The sequence below is a fragment of the Elephas maximus genome, chromosome 1 (assembly GCF_024166365.1).
Source record: "Elephas maximus indicus isolate mEleMax1 chromosome 1, mEleMax1 primary haplotype, whole genome shotgun sequence".
NCBI classification, from domain to species: domain Eukaryota; kingdom Metazoa; phylum Chordata; class Mammalia; order Proboscidea; family Elephantidae; genus Elephas; species Elephas maximus.
Window position 1 is genome coordinate 78,768,562 of NC_064819.1, and position 22,850 is coordinate 78,791,411.

Below are 22,850 nucleotides of genomic sequence, written 5' to 3' on the forward strand. Positions count from 1 at the left end.
CACCAAAAATATAATCCATAAAAAAAATCTATAAGTTGTACTTCTTTAAAATTAAAAAACTGCTCTGAGAAAGATACTGTTAGGAGAATGGAAAGCCACAGGTTGGGGAAAATATTCTGATAAATGATTTATATCTAAAATATGAAAAGACCTCTTAAAACTCAATAATAAGAAAACACAACAACCCAATTTAAAACTTGAACAGACATCTCACCAAAAAGAAATCTGCTTCATATGTGGTTGTTGTGTGCCAGTCACCCTACATGACAGGGTAGAACTGACTCACAGTGCTTCCAAAGATTTTCCGCTCACCTTTTAGTTAGCTGACCTATTGGTTAGCAGCCTGAGCTCTTTACCACTTCACCACCAGGGCTGCATATGTCATTAGGGAATTGTAATTTAAAACAACAATGAGATACCACTTCACACCGTAATTAAAATGGCTAAAATCCCAAACACTGACTACACCAAATGCTGGAGAGGATGCAGAGCAACTAGAACTCTCATTCGTGCAAAATGGTACAGTCACTTTGGAATACAAGTCTGGAAGTTTTTTAAGAAGCTAACATAGACATACCCTATGATCTAGGAGTTGCACTACTAGGTATTTACCCAAATGTATTAAAACTACTGTCCACATAAAAAAAAAATAGCTGTACATGAATGTTTATAGTAGCTTTTTTCATAATTGCCCCAAATTGGAAGCAACCAAGGTGTCTTTCAACAGGTGAACAGATAAACTGAGGTATGTCCATACAATGGAATATTATTCAGTTATAAGAAGAATTGAGCGATCATGCTATGAAAAGACATGGAGAAACCTTAAATGCGTACTGCTAAGTAAAAAAACCAGTGTGAAAAACTGACATACTACTCTATGATTTCAACTATATGATATTCTGAAAAAGGCAAAACTATAGAGACAGTAAAAAGGTCAGTTGTTGCCAGGGGTTTCAGGAGGAGGGATTGACAGATGACTAGTTAGAGCACAATAGGGCAGTGAAACTAACCTGTATGATACTATAGTGGTCGACGCATTACATTATGCATTTGTCAATAGCCATGGAATTATACAATACAAAGAGGGAGCCCTAAGTAAACTGTGGACTTAAGTTAATAACATATCATTATAGATTCATCAAATGTAACAAATGCACAGGAACGCAAGATTTTAATAATAGGAGGGGACACATGGGAACTCCGTACTTTCTGTGTAATTTTTCTGTAAACCTAAAACCGATCTAAAAAATAGCCTATTAAAAGAATTTCTTTAAAAAAATTACTTAAATTAAAAAAAAATGAATGGGCATTGTGAACGACAGAATTAACATAACTTTCATTATTTTTCCTTTCAAATAATTTTTTCTAATTCCTCTTGGAATTCCTCTTTTGACTCATGAGTTATTTAGAAGTGTGATGTTCATTTCCCAAAGCTGGAGATTTTCCTCTTTTCTAGCTTAATTCTATGTTCATTAGAAAACTACTATTTCAGTCCTTTAACATGTAGGGAGATTTTAATTGGCCATTAATTTTCCATGTGCACCTAAAACGAATGTGTATTCTGTATTTTTTGGGTGTTGTATCTTATAAATATCAACTAGATCAAGTTGTTAGGTTAAGAGAGTAGTTCAAATCTTCTATTCCATTTTGAGTCTTTTATATCTGCTTTTTCTGTCACTTGCTAAGTTAGATATATTAAAATAAGTATGGATTTTTCTATTTTTAGTTTTTTTGCTTTTAATTTTGAAATAATTACATATTTATAGAAAGTTGCAAAGATAATACAGAGGAGTCCGTTGTATCTTTTGCCCAGTTTCCACCTAACTGTTACTTGTCATAACTGTAAGTACAATATTAAAACCAGGACTTAAACATTAATAAAATGCAATGTATGTGCACATTTTATCACATGTGTAGATTCATGCAACCACTACCACAGTCACTATACGAAACTGTTTCATCACCACAAAGGTCTCTCCCCTTTATAGTCACATGCACACACGCCCTCCATCGCCTCTAACATTTCACAACCAGTAATCCCTTTTCCATCTCTATAATTTTATCATGTAGTGAATGTTTTATAAATTGAATCATACAGTATGTGATCTTTGATGTTTGTTTTTTTTTTTTCTACACAGCCTAATGCCCTTGAGTCTCTCCTATTGCTGTGTGTCAAAGTTTTCTTTTTGTTGTTTTTTGTTTTTTCCTTTTTATTGCCGAGTTGTATTCCATGGTATGTAGGAGCCACAGTTTTCTCAACTATTCACTTAGTGAGGGGCATTTTATTTGTCTCCAATGATTTGCTATTACAAATAAAGTTGCCATGAACAGTTGTGTAAAGGTTTTAGTGTGAACGTGCTTTCATGTCCGTTCTGGTATATTTTGAGGCTGTGTTGTTGGATAATATACATTTAGAATGATGTCTCTTTTATAAAATCTCCCTTTCCCATGATTATGAAATACCTCCTTTATTATTATGTAATATATGGTAATACTAGTTGCCCTAAGGTCTACCTTTTTTTTTTTAATGTTTAAACAGTCTTACCAGCTTTTTTATCTTTTGTGTGTTATATCTTTATTTGACTTCTACATGTGTCTTCTTACGTCTTCTGAATTTTTAAAAAATTTTTCTCTCTTTTTGTCTGTTTCTATTTCTACTGGCCTGTTTCAAGTTAACTTCTCTTTTGCTATTCCGGTCTGCCTTAAAGCCCACTCAATAAATTATGAATTTCAGTATTTCAATTTTCGCTTCCATTGATTTTTTCTCTTTTGATATTTTCCATGTTTTTATCCATTTTGTTCATCTTTTCCCCTACTTTATGTGTCATGTTAATAATTGTACTAAAATTCTTATTAGCTAATTCAAAGAGATGGTCATCTTCAGTTCTACTTCTATTGTCTGTTCTTTTGTATTTTGGGTCATATTTTCACGCTTTTCTGTGTGTTATAATTTTCACTTGTTTGTCAGGTATTGTGAATAAAAATCAAAGATCAAAAACATAAAACTTACATTCTCCCTGAGAAAATTGATCCTTTCTTTTATCAGGACTCTAAAACCCGTTGCTGTCGAGTCGATTCCGACTCTAGTGAAGGAGAAAGTACAGGCACACTTCTAGAGGTAATGGAAATATTCTATATCTTGACCTTAGTTGGTTACACACACACATTAATTATATATTAATCTTGTAGTGGGTTGAATAATGCCCCTGAAAAGATGTCTACTTCCTAACCCTCGGAACCTGTGAATGTGACCTTATTTGAAAAAGGAGTCTTTGCAGATGGAATTACGGATCTTGAAATGAGATCATGCTGGATTATCTGGGTCAACCCCAAATTCAGTGACAAGTGTCCTTATGATAGAAGAGAAGGAGACACACACCTAAGAGAAGGCCATGTGAAGATGGAGGCAGAGATTGGAGCAGCCACCACAATCTACATGAAGCAATGAAAGAGTCTCCCCTAGAGCCTCCAGAGGGAGATTTCAGACTTCAGGACTCCAGAACGTGAGAGAATAAATTTCTGCTGTTTTACACCATCTGGTTTATGAAAATTTGTTATGGGGAGCCCTTAGGAATCTTATAAAATTTGTGCAGTTAAGATTTTTCCGTTGTGCTGCATGTAGGTTACATCTTCATTTGAAAAAACCTCTATGATGTCTCCATTCTAGATGATGTCTACATTAAGGTTAATCATTCATTGAGTGAAAAATAAACCTCCCTCATTATATTCATATTAAAATATCATTTTCTTTCTGTGGATGCTTTTCTCCTGTCTTACCCATTTGGTTCATTTATTCCCATTTGGTCTCATTTCTTTCTAGTCTTTGCGGTAATCTAGAACTCTCTGATGCTCCCCTCAAACCTCTCACCTCCATTCTGACTCTACTGCTGGAGTCCTCACTCCTCCTGTTCCCTCTACACCCAACTCTCATTGTTTTGTCTAGTAATTAATTACTTATCTGTGTATATTCCTCTAATAATTAGGACTGGAGGTAATGCCCCTTCTCAGTTGCCCTGTTATGATCTGTCTTGGATATTTGTTTCTGTTGTCTCACTTACCAATTTAATGATAATTAACCACTTTTGTGAAATTTGTAATAAATGATTAGATTATATGCTACTTTTAACTTTCTAGCCCTTCAATTCCTTCATATAACTTCAATCTCCCTTCTGTACCCACCATGGCTTGGCACATAGTAGGCTTTTCAGTAATTTATTTAAAATAAACAGAAATATATGTATGTAATAGAAAGGGAACTTGTGCTGCTGATCTGATCTCAGAAAAACACACAAGTATCTAGGTTATGCTAATTGGGAAATATCACCTTATTTGGATATCAACAATAGTCCATCAGTAGGATGTCAGGACTTATATTTGTCAGAGCTGTCTCTCTCCTTTTGGCAACATTTTTAAGACTGATGAGTAGGTTCAAGTACCATGTCTTTGCTGAACACCTTCTTACGGGTTTGCCCATTATGGAAAGGCATGAAATTTCTGTCTAGGAGGGTGTGTTTGTTTGGGGTGCGCTAGTATTTTTAGTGGGGGGACAGTGATGTAAAATATTGAAATGTGTTGGAAAAGTCAACACCAAATACATCTCCAAAATCATCCTTATCCACTAAAACGAATTATTAGATATAAAATAGATATAATCCATAGCTACAAAGCTGAGTGACAGGATTAAAATATCTGGATAGAGGTTTCCAACTCCGGCAATGCGGACATACTTTCCACTTTCTGACAACAAGCCCACACTGCCTGTCTCCGTAGTGTAGTGGTTATCACGTTCGCCAAACATGCGCAAGGTCCTCGGTTCAAAACCGGGCGGAAACAACAGTTCTATCTCCTTTTTTTTTTTTTTTTTTATCTTTTAACTCTAAATTTCGCGTCTGAGATTCTCTACCTGAAACCCACAGAATCTGTGTATTTGGTGAAACGCACCAACTATCCCGCTGTCTGTGTCCTGAGCCGAGCTGAGGACCCTGTCCTCCCACCTCTCCCAGGCTAAGAAAGTTGCTAGCTCCCTTTCGGCTGAAAGTCTGCGGGTTCTGAGCAGCCGGCTGATGTCGACCCCAGGACAGGACAGGATTTAGGTTTATAACTTTTTCCCTGAAATGATTTATTTATTTTTCAATAGGTGACTTCAATCCACAGACTAATCTCCCCGTCTACTATGTATTTGTAGAGTTTTCTGAAATTCTTTCATTTTTAAAATAGCTAACACATCCTCTTGACAGTCGCAGTATGGAAAGAAATGCAGTGAACATCACCTTCCTAGGTTTGTTTCTCATCTGCCTGGTCCCCAGAACCCCAGCATGTTACCATTATCATGAGTATTTTAATGATCTTTGCAGAGATTGTTTTAAGGTGCACATACAACCTAATTAATACAAATACAAATGTTTTCTCTCCCACCCTACCTCGCCAGCCCCCTCTGTGCCTTGCTTTTCTCACTTAATATATTTGGAAATCTTTCCAATTATGTACGTAAAGACCTTTGTCTGCAATATCGTATTATTACATTTTCTTGATGTGTCCTAACTCACTGAACTACTAATACTAACGTGATACATAGGTCTTATCTAGTCTTTCAATTACAGATAATGGTGCAGTGAATAATTTGAACATACATAATTTCTTATGTGTGCAAGTACACTTTGTATGCACACTTATGGAATTGCCCATCAAGGGAAATATGCATTTGAAATATTGGTAGATCCTGCCCAGTTGTTCTCCTCAGGGTCTGAACAGTTTCTTAGTGGGGAGCACACTTGAACAGGATCCTGGCTACACGCAATACACAATACAACTTTTACACACTCCCTGCTACAACTCTGAAGGAAAACCAGGCTATTCATGAGGAATATAGAAGAATGAACAGTTAGGAATTCTTGTGATGCTGGAATGTTAAGTTTCCACCAGAAGATCGATGCTTGCACACAGCCCATTGACAGACTTAATACCCGGAAACTTGAAAGTACACAATAAACAATCAAAAAAAAGCCCTACCTTCCCTGGGAACAAACAAGATTGCTGTATGCCCAAGGCAAAAGCTGTAAGTCTGTCTCCTTGCCAGAATCTCAAAGCCCAGTCTGCCAGACAGTCGGGGACACTTGAAATTGTACTAACAGTAAAGACATGATCAGAAGCTGAGAGTCTCATCCACATGTTGGGTACTGGGCTTTTTCAGGAGAGAATTACTGAGAAATTCACTAACTTTCCCACCTTGCAGAAAGAGTTAAGATATTACAAATCCAATTTCTCCATGGTACTTTGAAACTCTAAAAAGACAGCCTATCAAAAGATTATGACATTGCAGAAAAAATTTTGCATCATTAATAGAAAAAATATACATGTTAACATCAAAGAACACATTAAACTTGAAAGCTCCCTCCATTCAAAATATACCCTCACTCCTTCTTCCCCTCTAATTTACTCATTGTTTCAGGTTTTCCTCAAAGATCACCTTCCGACTGGAGCAATTTCTCATGCATGTGAGTTAGATGTCCTTCTTCTGTTTCATTTTATGATGATAAAAATAGTATATGTATGAATTTGTACATGGACTAATGGTAAAATCTTCGTGTGGAAAATCTAAGTCTTCAAATTTGCAGCAGTGGCATTAAGCCAATATTTATTCTTGTATAACCTTTTAATTACCCACGCTGTCAATCATTTCCAACTCCTAGTGACCCTACAGGGCAGAGTAGAACAGCCCCACAGGGTTCCCTAGGCTGTAATCTTTTCCGAAGTCAATTGTAGAGCTGCTGGTGGATTAGAAGCACAGAGCGCTTAACCAGTGTGACACCAGGGACCCTTGCCTTTCAATTAGTACCCAGCAATTCTGATTTCGGAATGTTTCTCAGTAAAATCCTAGCTCAGCTCCATCATAGGTGGCTTCACTGAGGTTAGTCATTGTAGAAAATGTGAGGTAGCAGAGAGCTGGAGAAAGTACACAGCAGTGGCTACAGATTTCATACTATGCAGCAGTAACAACTAAGGAGGCAGATGTATATGAAACAAGAAGGGTAGATTTTTCAGTATCAAGTGAAAACTAACAAAACACAGTATATGATCAACAGCACAAAGTGAGTTAAAAGTTATGCAGGTTCCCCCCCCCCCCCCCCATAAAAAAAGGAAAACCAGTGAGTGATAGCTGCTGAATAACTGAGCTCTGGGGAAAAGTAGAGAATTACCACAGGCCACCTCAGGGCATCCTGCACTGCAATCTCTCTGGGCCAAGTAGTTCTTGGCAAAAAGTGCAGGTTGTCTTCTTGGGACCCTGCTTTCTAAAGGGCCAATATTTGTAATCAGTAGGTGAGTTCCTAGGTGCATTAGATAGAGAAATGGCATAAGGCAGTACAGAGAAAGATCTTGAAATTAAATTCCTTAGAGCCTGCCTGAGGTTTCCAGGCCAGGAATTTGTGAGGGATTTGGGCGATTGGGGAAAAGCCTTGCTTGGTCTTAAAAAAAAAAAAAATTTTTTTTAGGTCTTGAGTCGTGTTTAATCTTGGTGGTTTTTTGGGGAAAATAAACAGGCTACAGATACGAAAATGTTCAAAAGGAAGAGAGAAATTTAACTTTACTGAAAGGGTACATCGAGCAAATATCCATTTGATTCTTCAGAGGTAGCTGCCAGCTCCGTCGTAGTTTCCACAGTGCAGTGGTCAGCACGTTCGCCTTACACGCGAAAGGTCCCTGGTTCAAACCCAGGTGGAAACAGATCTTTTTCATACGCTACGTTATGCATTCTTTAACGCTAGACAGTCATCGTTAATGCGTAAAATGGTCGCATAGTAAATTTCTACAAATACTGTTGTAAGTGTGAAATGCCCGATAATGAGACAGTAAGACAGTAGTTCTACCATTTCTTCCTGACTCAAGTCATTCTTTTCTCAAACAACTGCTCCTCTCCAGGTCCTAGTAAATGTTACCTGGCGTGGGCTCTTCCATGATGGTTACATGTCTCCTCCTTTATGCCCTATTCTCCTGTTGTCTTGGAGAGTCCTTGTGGCTCTCCCCATAAGTTCGATGTGGGAAGAAACCAGGTGTATTCGGTACTGCAATATTGCGCACTGGATACATTTTGGGTGATGGATTTGAATGGAACCTGTTGAAAAAGTTAGCAGGTGTGGATGTAAAAGTTGACCGCAGGAGGTGTTTCCCTCAGCTTCCAAACCCAAGACCTTTCCGTGTGAGATGAGGATGATAATCACTACACTAGGGAAACTTCACCCAATCTAAGAGTCCTGTATTGACAAGAGCCCATTCCTAAAAATCTTACAGTCTTCCCTCTATTCAGGTATGCTACTAAGTCAGTGTCTACAACTGCGTTTTAAAATTCGTCCAATACAAGCACCATGCCGAGATTAGCAGCGTCCAACACCTAGTAATTGTTCAGAACTGTCATTTCTCTTAACATTATGCTAAAGCCATGACCACCATCAGAAAAATCTCACACATCTTGGGCTGACCAGACTAAAAGTTTGTTTCTTGACGTCATCAAGCAGACACTGGAGTTCATCGGCCTGCATCTCACAGAATTCCCTTCACCTTCTCACAGTATCAAAAATGTAAAGTCCTCTTGAGTTTACCTTCAAAGTCTTCCAAACATCCTTCCCCTCTTTTCTTTCCGGTACCTAATTCTGGCCCTTGATAATCTGTTCTTCACTACTTTCCACAAGGCTCCCAGGCTTGGCTCTTTAAATCTATTCTGAGCAGAGCTTGAAATTCAAAATGTCATTTCCCTTTTTAAAATCCCCCAAACGCAAACCTTTATTTAACAATATATGCACCTAAAATTATAATTTTCTCCAGAAGAACTTTTTAGCAGCTGTCCACATATTTTGATACCCTCTACTTTCATTATTTTTCCTTTCAAGCCATTTTTTCTAATTTCCCTAGTAATTCCATGGACTCATGAGTTATTTAGAAGTGTGATGTTAATTTCCCAATATTTGGAGGAATTCCTTTTTTTTTTAGCTTAATTCTCTGCTGGCTAGAAAACACTTTTTTTTACTTCAGTCCTTTAATATTCAGTGAGATTTTAACTGGCCATTAAGGCCCAATTTTTGTGAATTTTCTATGTGCACTTAAAATGAATATGTAATCTGCAGTCATTGAGTATTGTATCTTATAAATGTCAAGGAAATCCAATTGTTAGGAGAGTAATTCAGATCTCCTATTCCATATTGAATTTTTTTTGTATCTGCTTGTTCTATCATTCACTAAGAGTAATATGTTAAAATAAGTGTGATTTTTTAATGTTTAATTCTTTTTTTTACTTTTTAATTTTAAAATCATTGCAGATTGACAGAAAGTTGCAAAAGATAGTACAGAAGTGTCCCTTGTATCTTTTACCCAGTTTCCACCAACAGTTACATGTTGTAACTCTAAGTTCAAAATTAAAACCAAGAGTTAACTTTTATACAATACAATGTGTGTGCATAATCCTGTGTCATTTTGTCACATGTGTAGATTCACGTAACCACCACCACAGTCAACAGGCAGAACCATTTCATCACCACAAAGATCTCTCGCCTGTATAGTCACACACACACACCCTCTGTCACTTCTAACATCTGACAACCAGTAATCCTGTTTCCATCTGTATAATTTTATCATTAAGTGAAAGTTTTATAAATGGAATCATACAGAATGTGACCTTTGATGTTGATGTGTGTGTGTTTTTTCCCACACAGCTTTATGCCCTTGAGACTATCCAAATAGTTTTCTGTATCAATATTTTTTGGCTTTTCATTGCCTGGTTGTATTCCATGGTATGTATAAACCACAGTTTTCTTAACCGTTCACCTATTGAGGGACATTTTAGTTGTTTCCAATAATTTAGTGTTACAGATAAAGGTGTTATGAAGAATTATGTACAGATTTTTGTGTGAACATGTTTTCATGTCTGTTCTGATATATTTTGAGGCTATGTTGTTGCATGATACAACTTTAGAATTATATCTCTCTTTTATAAAATGTCACCTTTTCATGGCTATGAAATCTCTCTTTTATCATTATGTAAATTTCTTTTTATGGTAATACTACTTGCCTTGAAGTCTACATTTTTATGTTAATACAGCCTTACCAATTTTTTGTTTATGTTTTTATGAAATATGCTTATCGTTTTACTTTTACATATCTTTTCTCATGCCTTCCAATTTTTTTTCATTTTTCTCTCTTTTTTTCTTCAGTTTGGATAATTTCTATTGGTCTGTCTTCACATTCACTGCTCTTTTCTTTTGCTGTATCCAGTCTGTCTTAAAGCCCACTCCATAAATGATGAACTTTAATATTTCAATTTTCAATTCTATTGCTTTCATTGATTTTTTCACTTTTGATATTTTCCTTGTTTTATCTACTTTGTTCATCTTCTACTTTCAGTGCCATGTCTATAATTGTTATTAAAGTTCTTGTTAGCTAATTTCAACAGATGGTCATCTTCAGGTCTACTTCTATTGTCTGTGCTTTTGGATTTTGGTTAGTATTTTCATTTTTTTTTTTTGCATACTGAAATTTTCATTTGTATGTCAAGCTTTGTATATAAAAACCAAAGATCAAAAGGATAAAATTTGTATTACTTTCTCCCTGAGATAATAGACTCTTTTATCAGGCCTCTGGTGTAAGAAAAAAGTACAGGCAACATTCCTGAGGTGATGGAAATATTCTGTATCTTGACCTTGGTGTGGTTACACTCACACACATACACACATATTAAGCATATATTAATCTTGCAGTGAGTTGAATGATGCCCCTGAAAAGATATGCCTACTTCCTAATCCTCAGAACCTGTGAATGTGACCTTATCTGAAAAAAGTCTTTGCAGACGGAATTAAGTTAAGGATCTTGAAATGATATCATCCTGGATTATCTGGGTGAACCCCAATTCAGTGACTAGTGTCCTTACGATAGACAGAAGAGAAGACATACATATAAGAGAAGACCATGTGAAGATGGAGGCAGAGATTGGAGCAGCCACTCCAAGGTTGATGAAGGAAGGAAAGATTCTCCCCTAGAGCCTCAGAGGGAGTGCAGCCATGCCAAAACCTAGATTTCAGAAGTTAGGACTCCAGAACTGTGAGAAAATAAATTTCTGTTGTTTTAAGCCACCTGGTTTATGACAATTTGATATGGCAGCCTTTAGGAATCTTATAAAAATTTATGCAGTTAAAATTTGTGCATTGTACTGCATGTGATTTGCATCTGAATTAAAAAACCTCTGGATGATGTCTACATTCTAGATGATGTCTACATTAAAGTTTAACATTCAGTGAGTAATAAATAAACCTCCCTCATTACATTCACGTTAAAACATCATTTTTTTTTTTTCCTGGCGATGCTTTTCTCCTTCCTTGCCTATCTGGTTCATTCATTATCATTTGGTCTCATTTCTTTCCACACTTTGCTGCAGTCTAGAACTCCTTGATGCTCCCCCAGAAATCTCTCACTTCCGTTCTTTCTCCACTGCAGAGTCCTTGCTCCTCTTGTTCTCTACACCCAGCTCACTTTTTTAAATCTGGTAATGAATTACCTTATCTGTGTATCTTCCTCTAATAATTCGTACTAGGGGGTGATGCCCCTTCTCAGTTCTCCTGTTGCGATTTCTCTTGGATATTTATTATTTCACTTGGCAATTTCATGATAATTAGCCATTTATGTCCTTTTATAAATACACGGTTAGCTTATATGCTACTTTCTATCTTTCTAGAGTCTCAATTCCTTCACACAACTTGAATCTCCCTTCAGTACATGGCATGGGATTGGGCGCTTAGTGGGTTTTCATTAATTTATTGAAAATAAACAAAAATATATGCATGTAACAGAAAGGCAACTTGTGTTGCTAGCCCGATCTCAGAAAAATACAGTATCTAGATTATGCTACTTGGGAAATATCACATTATTTGGATATCGACAATAGTCCATCAGCAGGATGTCAGGACTCAACATTTGTCAGAGAAGTCATTCCCCATTTGACAACTTTTTCAAGACTGACGGAGTAATCTCAAGCATCATCTCTTTGCTGAACACCTTCTTAGGGGTTTGTCCATTGTGGAAAGACAGGGAATTTGTACACGGAGACTAGCGGGGGAGCTGAGCGGTGGTGGTGACAGCGATGTAAGTCATGAACTGAGCTGAGAAGCAAACAATAGTCAAATGCATTCCTAAAATCATCTTCGTCCATTAAAACAGATGAATAGTTATTAGATATGCAGTAAGTATAATCTAGAGCTGCAAATGTAAGTGATACAGAATCAAAATTTCTCGGTAGAAGTTGTGAACCTGGAGCATGCAGACATAGCTGTCCCTCTTCTAACATCTGTTCTAACAGAGAGGCATCGGAGCGTGTTTCCGTAGTGTAGTGGTTATCACATTCGCCTGACACGCGAAAGGTCCCCGGTTCGAAACCGGGCGGAAACAGCGGTTTGGCCTTTTAACTCAGTATTTTGCTTTTGAGGTTCTCCATCTGAACCCCATAGAATCTGTGTATTTGGTCAAACACACCAACCCCCGCGCTATCTTTGTCCCCAGCCTGACTGAGGCGCGCATCCTTCCACCTCTCCCAGCCCCAGCAAGTTGCGGGCTCCCCTTCGGCTTGAGGTCCACGGATTTTGAGCAGCGGGTGGTGGAGACCCCAGCACAGGACAGAACCTTCCTGGTGCAGCGCGGGTGGAACTGGCTCCCTGGGAGTCCCGACAACGGGACACGCTGGTTTTTCCTAAAGAAGTTTTTCTCAGGGATTTCTAAGAAGGAACAGGGCTCCACTTCGAGCCGAACGGAGAATTGAAAGTCCATTCTCTGCTCTTTATAACTCAAGCACAGAAATGATACTCCACGAAATAGGCAAGCGGACCTAATGCGGACTGGGTACTTATCTCAGAAACAGCCCCCAGTATTAAAAAAAAAAATTAGGCCGTAGCTGGTATGGAAGCCGAATTCTTAATCGCGGCATCAATACGAGAAGGCCCTGATCAAATAATTTCTTTTCTCTTTTACAACGCAAGCATTGTCACTTAGTGTCCCTATAATAAGCAGGAATCCCCTAACTCTTATTTCCCCCTGCCTTAATCCACCAGTCGCAACCCACCCAGTTTCAATAAACTAACCATCCTAAAGCAGAGTGTTTAACAGCAAAACCAAACAACAACAACAAAAGCATCTCAGGAGTGGAAAAAGCCTGGTAAAGAGAATGCCAGAGCTGATTCTTTTTTTTGTGTGTGTGTGTGGAAATAGGGAAAAAGGTCATTTTTCCTGCCTCGTACCTGTATCTACATAGTCTGCTTCCTCACAGAAACAAACAAACAAACAAACAAACAAAAAACCCGACCTTTATAACCAAGGTGGGGGCCTTGAAGGAGATGGTTAAGGTTGTTTTAATTCTATGAATTTCACCCAGAAAACCCACGGCCAAGGTGCTATGGTGAGAGAATTTCCTCCGCATCTCCTAGAACATCCTGGAGCAAATCAAGGCTGTTTCCCCAGGGTGGTGTCTTAGTTTCTTTGTGGTGTTATAATAGAAACACCACAGGAGGGTGGTTTTCAAAAACAAAAATTTATTTTTTCACACCTGAGGAGGCTAGAAGGAGTCCAAATTCCGGGCATGGGCTCTAGAGGAAGGCTCTCTCTGCCCTCTCTGGGAGACCCTTGTCTCAGCATCTCCAGTTCTCCTCAGCCTTCCTTGGGGATCTCCCCATGCCGTGTGCCTTTCCTCCACTTGTGCCCACTTCCTTCTGTGCCTAATCTGCTCCTTTTATATCTCCAAAGTGATTAAATTTAAGACACGTCCTACACCTATATGATCTTATTAACAAAACAAATCCTATTCCAAATGAAATTGCATACACGTGTTTTTTTTTTGTATAGGGGTTAGGATTTACTACACATATTTTGGGCGACATAATCCAATGCATAACAGGTGGGAATGTGGTGAATGCCAGGATGCATTTGACAGAGAAAAGTCTAGGACGGTACCAAGGAAGTTCTTGAAATCAAATTCCTTAGAGGCTGCCTGAGGTTTCCAGGCCTGGAATTTGTGAAGAATTTCAGTCATTGTGGGGAAGGCCTTCCTTAGCCTGGAGTCATGTTTGATATTGATGGTTTTGAGGAGAAAATATACACGCAACAAATATGAAAATGTCTGAAAGGAAGAGAAATTTAACTTTATCCAACATGTGACTTCCGGAAAAACATCCATTTGATTCTTCAGAGGTATCTGTCATCTCCGTGGTGGTTTCTGTAATGTAGTGGTTAGAACGTTCGTCTTACACGGGGAAGGTCCTTGGTTCCAACAAGGTCGAAATGAGTTGTTTTCTTATGATAAAAAAAAAAAAAAAAGATAACTCCAAATACTCCAGTCATGGGCGCTAAGGCTAAAAATTGTCCCTAGGCGAGCAGCGTGGGGACGCGCAGTGTCTTCTAACACCCCTCTGTTGCTGGACTTCCGCGGTTTATGAACCGGCTGGTAAACGCAATAGAACAAGGCGCCAGCTTGACGGTCCTTCGCTACCCGCAGAGGTTGAGGCTCTTCTGTTTCCTAATATGGAAAACAGCCCCTTTTGAATCACCTTGGTGCATCTTCTATCAGATTTTTTTTGTCTTTTAAAATTAGTATTATGGATATTATTATTATTGATTCTTATTATATCATTTGGAAACCCTCCTGGTGGTGTAGTGGTTGAGTGCTATGGCAGTTAACCAAAAGGTCGGAAGTTCGAATCTGCCAGGCGCTCCTTGGAAACTCTACGAGGCGGTTCTACTCTGTCCTATAGGGTAGCGGTATGAGTCGGAATCCACTCGACGGCACTGGGTTTGGTTTGGTTTATTATATCATTAACTTAAGAGTTCGTTACAGGATATTTGTATCTATTCTCCCCGCCAGCGGGTGAGTATCTTCTGATAAAATTCTTAATTTTCATATGAAGTCCGATTCATTTAAATTTTATGTTTCTTTCTTTTGTGCCTCTTTAAGAAATCGTCTACTCCAAGATCACAAAGATATTCTATGCTTTTTTCCCCTCCAGTAGCTGAATTTTTTTATCTTCACCTTTAGGAATATGGGCAAAAGACCTTCCAAGGCATTTTCCAAATAGGATATATCAATGTCCAATGAATATATGAGATGTTGGGATACCACAATAAAAGAAAAGTTTGTTTTTTCACCGAGCGTCGACAACTACCAGAGAGAAGACATCAATTGTCTCTGCCAACTTAATTTTCTTGCCAGAAATATTTTCAGAACTCTCCTGTAATGGCCCTTTTTGTTTGGGGGGGAGGAGAGTATAAAGGATGGAGGAGGGTGGTGTCTGGGGAGTGGAGGATGAGATGGGCTGCAGATTAGGAAGATAATATTTCCGTCCTCTGGATCTAAGGAAATGCCCCTGCACTTCAAGGGCAGCTGCTAAATCTGACTCTTGTCATCCTCCATTTTTTTTTTTAGTTCCTTCCACCCTACTGTCACCTTCCAGAAACATCTTTTGAGACTTGGTTCTTATCTGGGCTTGACGGAAGTCTTTCGGTTCTGGGCGTTTCCATTGCAGGATCAGTGTCCACCACACCTTTCCAGGATGCTGGGCGGAGCGCGGGGCACTGGAATAGGACCCATCTCTCCAGGAATACTGTCCTTTGAGTTGTGCGCTCAGTCGCTGCCAAGAGCTGGTGGGTACCGGAAGTCACTTCTTCAATGGGGTCAGTGGGAAGCAGGACCGAGATTACCCAATAAGCAAGGTAAGGCTCAGCCCCAGTTGTGCCTTTTCACCAATCTGCAGTGCACAATTTCACCTGTCGCTCACCACAAAGATGTGGTGAAACCTATGTGAAATTGTTCACCACAGATTAGCAAGTAAATACAATTAAGCTCGTGCTTACTGGTTAATTCGACCCTGATGGGAAGTCCTCTAGGACTTGGAATCCAGCTTCACTCAAGATGGAGGTTCAGAAAGTCAGGATGGTAAAAGCTGCAGAACAGAGCCCAAACGTTCATAGAGTTGGGATGATGTCTAGACACAGACTTTGCCTGAAGACAACGTAGGAAAAAATCTAGGTGACTGGGTTTGACTATGACTTTTTAGATACACCACCAAAAATTTAATCCATGAAAGAGAAAAAAATTGATAAGTTTCTTTAAAATTAAAAAAACTGCTCTGAGAAAGACACTTAAGAGAATGAAAAGCCATAGACTGGGAGAAAATGTCTGATAAATGATTTATATCTAAAATATGAAAAAAAAAACCCAGTGCCATTGAAAATATGAAAAGACCTCTTAAAACTCAATAATGAGAGAACAAACAACCCAATTTAAAACTTGAACAGACACCTCACCAAAAAGAAATCTGCTTCATATGTGGTTGCCGTGTGCCGGTGACCCTACATGAAGGGTAGAGCTGCCTCACAGTGTTTCCAAAGATTTTGTGCTCACCTTTTAGTTAGCTGAGCTATTGGTTAGCAGCCTGAGCTCTTAACCACTTCACCACCAGGGCTCCATATGTCATCAGGGAATTGCAATTTAAAACAGCCGTGAGATACCACTTCACACCTTAATTAAAATGACTAAAATCCCAAACACTGACTACACCAAATGCTGGAGAGGATGCAGAGCAACTAGAACTCTCATTCGTGCAAAATGGTACAGTCACTTTGGAATACAAGTCTGGAAGTTTTTTAAGAAGCTAACATAGACATACCCTATGATCTAGGAGTTGCACTACTAGGTATTTACCCAAATGAATTAAAACTATTGTCCACATAAAAAAAATTAACTGTACATAAATGTTTATAGCAGCTTTGTTCATAATTGCCCCAAATTGGAAGCAACAAAGGTGTCTTTCAATAGGTGAACAGATAAACTGTGCTATGTCCATACAATGGAATATTATTCAGTTATAAAAGAATTGAGCTATTATGTTTTGAAAAGACGTAGAGGAACCTTAAATGCATACTGCTAAGTAAAAAAACCAGTGTGAAAAACCGACATACTCTATGATTTCAACTATATGATATTCTGAAAAAGGCAAAACTATAGAGACAGTAAAAAGGTCAGTTGTTGCCAGGGGTTTCAGGAGGAGGGGTTGACAGATGACTAGTTGGAGCACAATAGGGCAGTGAAACTAACCTGTATGATACTATAGTGGTCGACGCATTACATTATGCATTTGTCAATAGCCATGGAATTATACAATACAAAGAGGGAGCCCTAAGTAAACTGTGGACTTTAGTTAATAACATATCATTATAGATTCATCAAATGTAACAAATGCACAGGAACGCAAGATTTTAATAATAGGAGGGGACACATGGGAACTCCGTACTTTCTGTGTAATTTTTCTGTAAACCTAAAACCAATCTAAAAAATAGCCTATTAAAAGAATTTCTTTAATAAAATAGTTAAATTAGAAAAAATGAATGGGCATCATGAATGACAGAATTAACATAACTTTCATTATTTTTCCTTTCAAACAATTTTTTCTAATTTCTCTTGGAATTTCTCTTTTGACTCATGAGTTATTTAGAAGTGTGATGTTAATTTCTCAAAGTTGGAGATTTTCCTCTTTTCTAGCTTAATTCTATGTTTGTTAGAAAACTACTATTTCAGTCCTTTAACATGTAGGGAGATTTTAATTGGCCATTAATTTTCCATGTGCACCTAAAAAGAATGTGTATTCTGTATTTTTTGGGTGTTGTATCTTATAAATATCAACTAGATCAAGTTGTTAGGTTGTAAGTTTAAGAGAGTAGTTCAAATCTTCTATTCCATTTTGAGTCTTTTATATCTGCTTTTTCTGTCACTTGCTAAGTTAAATATATTAAAATAAGTATGGATTTTTCCTGTTTTTTGTTCTTTTTTTGCTTTTAATTTTGGAATAATTACAGATTTACAGAAAGTTGCAAAAATAATACAGAGGAGTCCGTTGCATCTTTTGCCCAGTTTCCACCTAACTGTTTCATGTCATAACTGTAAGTACAATATTAAAACCAGGACTTAAACATTAATAAAATGCAATGTATGTGCACATTTTATCACATGTGTAGATTCATGCAACCACTACCACAGTCAATATACGAAACTGTTTCATCACCACAAAGGTCTCTCCCCTTTATAGTCACATGCACACACGCCCTCCATCGCGTCTAACATTTGGCAACCAGTAATCCCTTTTCCATCTCTATAATTTTATCATGTAGTGAATGTTTTATAAATTGAATCATACAGTATGTGACCTTTGATGTTTGGTTTTTTTTTCTACACAGCCTAACGCCCTTGAGTCTCCCCAACTGCTGTGTGTCAAGGTTTTCTTTTTGTTGTTTTTTGTTTTTTCCTTTTTATTGCCGAGTTGTATTCCATGGTATGTAGGAGCCACAGTTTTCTCAACCATTCACTTAGTGAGGGGCATTTTATTTGTCTCCAATGATTTGCTGTTACAAATAAAGTTGCCATGAACAGTTGTGTAAAGGTTTTAGTGTGAACATGCTTTCATGTCCGTTCTGGTATATTTTGAGGCTGTGTTGTTGGATAATATACATTTAGAATGATGTCTCTTTTATAAAATCTCTCTTTCCCATGATTATGAAATACCTCTTTTATTATTATGTAATATCTATGGTATTACCATACTAGTTGCCTTAAGGTCTACATTTTTTTTTAATGTTAAAACAGTCTTACCACTACTTTTTACCTTTTGTGTGGTATATCTTTATTTGACTTCTACATGTGTCTTCTTATGTCTTCTGAGTTCTTTTTTAATTTTTCTCTTATTTCTTAAATTTGTATAATTTCTATTGGTCTGTTTCCAAGTTAACTCCTCTTTTGTTTTGCTATTCCGGTCTGCCTTAAAGCCCACTCAATAAATTATGAATTTCAGTATTTCAATTTTCACTTCCATTGATTTTTTTCTCTTTTGATATTTTCCATGTTTTTATCCATTTTGTTCATCTTTTCCCCTACTTTATGTGTCATGTTAATAATTGTACTAAAATTCTTATTAGCTAATTCAAAGAGATGGTCATCTTCAGTTCTACTTGTATTGTCTGTGCTTTTGTATTTTGGGCCATATTTTCATGCTTTTCTGTGTGTTATAATTTTCACTTGTTTGTCAGGTATTGTGAATAAAAATCAAAGATCAAAAAGTTAAAATTTATATTACTTTCTCCCTGAGAAAACAGGTCCTTTCTTTCATCAGGACACTAGTGCAGGAGAAAGTACAGGCATACTTCTAGAGGTGATGGAAATATTCTATATCTTGACCTTAGTTGGTTACACACACACATTAATTATACATTAATCTTGTAGTGGGTTGAAAAGATGTCTACTTCTTAACCCTCAGAACCTGTGAATGTGACCTTATTTGAAAAAAGAGTCTTTGCAGATGGAATTACGGATCTTGAAATGAGATCATGCTGGATTATCTGGGTCAACCCCAAATTCAGTGACAAGTGTCCTTATGATAGAAGAGAAGGAGACACACACCTAAGAGAAGGCCATGTGAAGATGGAGGCAGAGATTGGAGCAGCCACCACAAGCTATATGAAGCAATGAAGAAGTCTCCCCTAGATCCTCCAGAGGGAGATTTCAGGCTTCAGGACTCCAGAATGTGAGAGAATAAATTTTTGTTGTTTTAAGCCATCTGGTTTATGAAATTTTGTTATGGGGAGCCCTTAGGAATCTTATAAAATTTGTGCAGTTAAGATTTGTCCATTGCATTGCACGTAAGCTGCATCTTCATTTGAAAAAATCTGAAAGATGTCTCCATTCTAGATGATGTCTACATTAAGGTTAATCATTCACTGAGTGAAAAATAAACCTCCCTCATTATATTCATATTAAAATGTCATTTTCTTTCTGTGGATGCTTTTTTCCTGCCTTGTCCATCTGGTTCATTTATTCCCATTTGGTCTCATTTCTTTCTACTCTTTGCTGTAATCTAGAACTCTCTGATGCTCCCCTCAAACCTCTCACCTCCATTCTGACTCTACTGCTGGAGTTCTCACTCCTCCTGTTCCCTCTACACCCAACTGTCATTGTTTTATCTAGTAATATACACTTATCTGTGTATATTCCTCTAATAATTAGGACTGGAAGTGATGCCCCTTTTTAGTTGTCCTGTTATGATCTGTCTTGGATATTTGTTTCTGTTGTCTCACTTACCAATTTAATGATAATTTTTTTTTTAACCACTTAAGTGCTAAGGCTGCTAACCAAAGGATCGGCAGTTCGAATCCGCCAGGCGCTCCTTGGAAACTCTATGGGGCAGTTCTACTGCGTCCTATAGGGTCGCTATGAGTCGGAATCGATTCGACGGCACTGGGTGCAATTTTTAATAAATGATTAGGTCATATGCTACCTTTAACTTTCTAGCCCCTCAATTCCTTCATATAAGTTCAATCTCCCTTCTGTACCCACCATGGCTTGGCACATAGTAGGCTTTTCAGTAATTTATTTAAAATAAACAGAAAGATATATATGTTATAGAAAGGCAACTTGTGTTGCTGATCTGATCTCAGAAAAACACAGGAAGTATCTAGGTTATGCTAGTTGGGAAATATCACCTTTTTTGCATATCAACAATAGTCCATCAGCAGGATATCAGGACTAATATTTGTCAGAGCAGTCTCTCTCCTTTTGGCAACATTTTCAAGACTGATGAGTAAGTTCAAGCACCATGTCTTTGCTGAACACCTTCTTACGGGTTTGCCCATTATGGAAAGGCATGAAATTTCTGTCTAGGAGGGCGTGTTTGTTTGGAGTGCACTGATGGGGGGACAGTGATGTAAAATATTGAAATGTGTTGGAAAAATCAACACCAAATACATCTCCAAAATCACCCTTATCTACTAAAACAAATTATTAGATATAAAAATAGATATAATCCAGAGCTACAAAGGTGAGTGACAGGATTAAAATATCTGGATAGAGGATTCCAACCCGGGCCATGCAGATATATTTTCCACTTCCGGACAGAAAAGCCATAGTGCGTGTTTCCATAATGTAGTGGTTATCACGTTCGCCTAACACGCGAAAGGTCCGCGGTTCGAAACCCAGAGGAAACAACATTTCTAACTTTTAACTCTAAATTTTGTATCAGAGATTCTCTACCTGAAAGTTGCAGAATCTGTGTATTTGGTGAAACGCACCAACTATCCCGCTGTCTGTGTCCTGAGCCGAGCTGAGGACCCTGTCCTCCCACCTCTCCCAGGCTAAGAAAGTTGCTAGCTCCCTTTCCGCTGAAGGTCTGCGGGTTCCAAATAGCCGGATGATGTCGACCGCACGACAGGACAGGATAGGTTTATAACTTTTTCCCTTAAATGATTTCTTTCTTTTTTGAAAGGTAACTTGACTTCAATCCACAGACTACTCTCTCCTCCTCTACTATGTATTTATAGAGTTTTCTGAAATTCTTTCATTTTTAAAATAGCTAACACATTCTCTTGACAGCCACAGTATGGAAAGAAATACAATGAGCATCACCTTCCTAGGTTTGTTTCTCATCTGCCTGGTCCCCAGAACTCCAGCAGGTTACTGTTATCATGAGTATTTTAATGATCTTTGCAGAGATTTTTTTTAAAGTGCACATACAACCTAATTAATACAAATACAAATATTTTCTCTCCCACCCTACCCCGCCACCCCCCTCTGCGCCTTGCTTTTTTCATTTAATATATTTGGAAATCTTTCCAATTATGTACATAAAGATCTTTTTGTCTGCAATATCATACTGTTATATTTTCTTGATGGGTCCCAACTCACTGAGCTACTAATATTAACGTGATACATAGGTCTTATCTAATCTTTCAATTACAAATAGTGGTGCAGTGAATAATTTGAACATACATAATTTCTTGTGTGTGCAAGTACACTTTGTATGTACACTTATGGAATTGCCCATCAAGGGAAATATGCATTTGAAATATTAGTAGATCCTGCCCAATTGTTCTCCTCAGGGTCTGAACAGTTTCTTAGTGGGGAGCACACTTGAACAGGATCCTGGCTACACTCAATACACAATACAACTTTTACACACTCCCTGCTACGACTCTGAAGGAAAACCAAGCTATTCATGAGGAATACAGAAGAATGAACAGTTAAGAATTCTTGTGATGCTGGAATGTTGAGTTTCCACCAGAAGATCGATGCTTGCACACAGCCCATTGACAGACTTATTACCTGGAAACTTGAAAGTACACAATAAACAAACAAAAAAAGCCCTGTCTTCCATGGGAACAAACAAGATTGCTGTATGCCCAAGGCAAAAGCTCTATGTCTGCCTCCTTGCCAGAATCTCAAAGCCCCAGTCTGCCAGACAGTCGGGGACACTTGAAATTGTACTAACAGTAAAGATATGATCATAAACTGAGAGTCTCATCCACATTTTGGGTCCTGGGCTTTTTCAGGAGAGAATTACTGAGAAATTCACTAACTTTCCCAACTTGCTTAAAAACTTAAGATACTATAAATCTAATTTCCCCATGTTACTTTGAAACTCTAAAAAGGACAGCATAGCAAAAGATTATGACATTGCAGAAAAAATTTACATAATTAATAGAAAATATACATGTTAATATCAAAGAACACATTAAACTTGAAAGGCTCCCTCCGTTCAAAATACCTTCTCTCCTTCTTCCCCTCTAATTTATGCATTATTTCAGGTTTTGCTCAAAGATCACCTTCCACTGGAGCAATTTCTCATGCCATGTAAGTTAGATGTCCTTCTTCTGTTTCATTTTATGATGATAAAAATAGCATATGTATGAATTTCTACATGGACTAATGGTAGAATCTTCGTGTTGAAAATCTAGGTCTTCAAATTTGCAGCAGTGGCATTAAGCCAATGTTTATTCTTGTATAACCTTTTAATTAC

At 37.8% G+C, this 22,850-nt stretch overlaps 3 non-coding genes across 3 annotated transcripts; all 3 read left to right on the forward strand.

Moving 5' to 3' along the window:
* Positions 1-4,760: 4,760 nt before the first annotated feature.
* TRNAV-AAC (transfer RNA valine (anticodon AAC)) lies at positions 4,761-4,833 on the forward strand. The gene has a single exon. It is a non-coding gene; the product is annotated as a tRNA-Val (tRNA).
* Positions 4,834-7,649: 2,816 nt separating this feature from the next.
* TRNAV-UAC (transfer RNA valine (anticodon UAC)) lies at positions 7,650-7,722 on the forward strand. The gene has a single exon. It is a non-coding gene; the product is annotated as a tRNA-Val (tRNA).
* Positions 7,723-12,350: 4,628 nt separating this feature from the next.
* TRNAV-GAC (transfer RNA valine (anticodon GAC)) lies at positions 12,351-12,423 on the forward strand. Its single transcript has one exon. It is a non-coding gene; the product is annotated as a tRNA-Val (tRNA).
* The last annotated feature ends 10,427 nt before the right edge of the window (positions 12,424-22,850 follow it).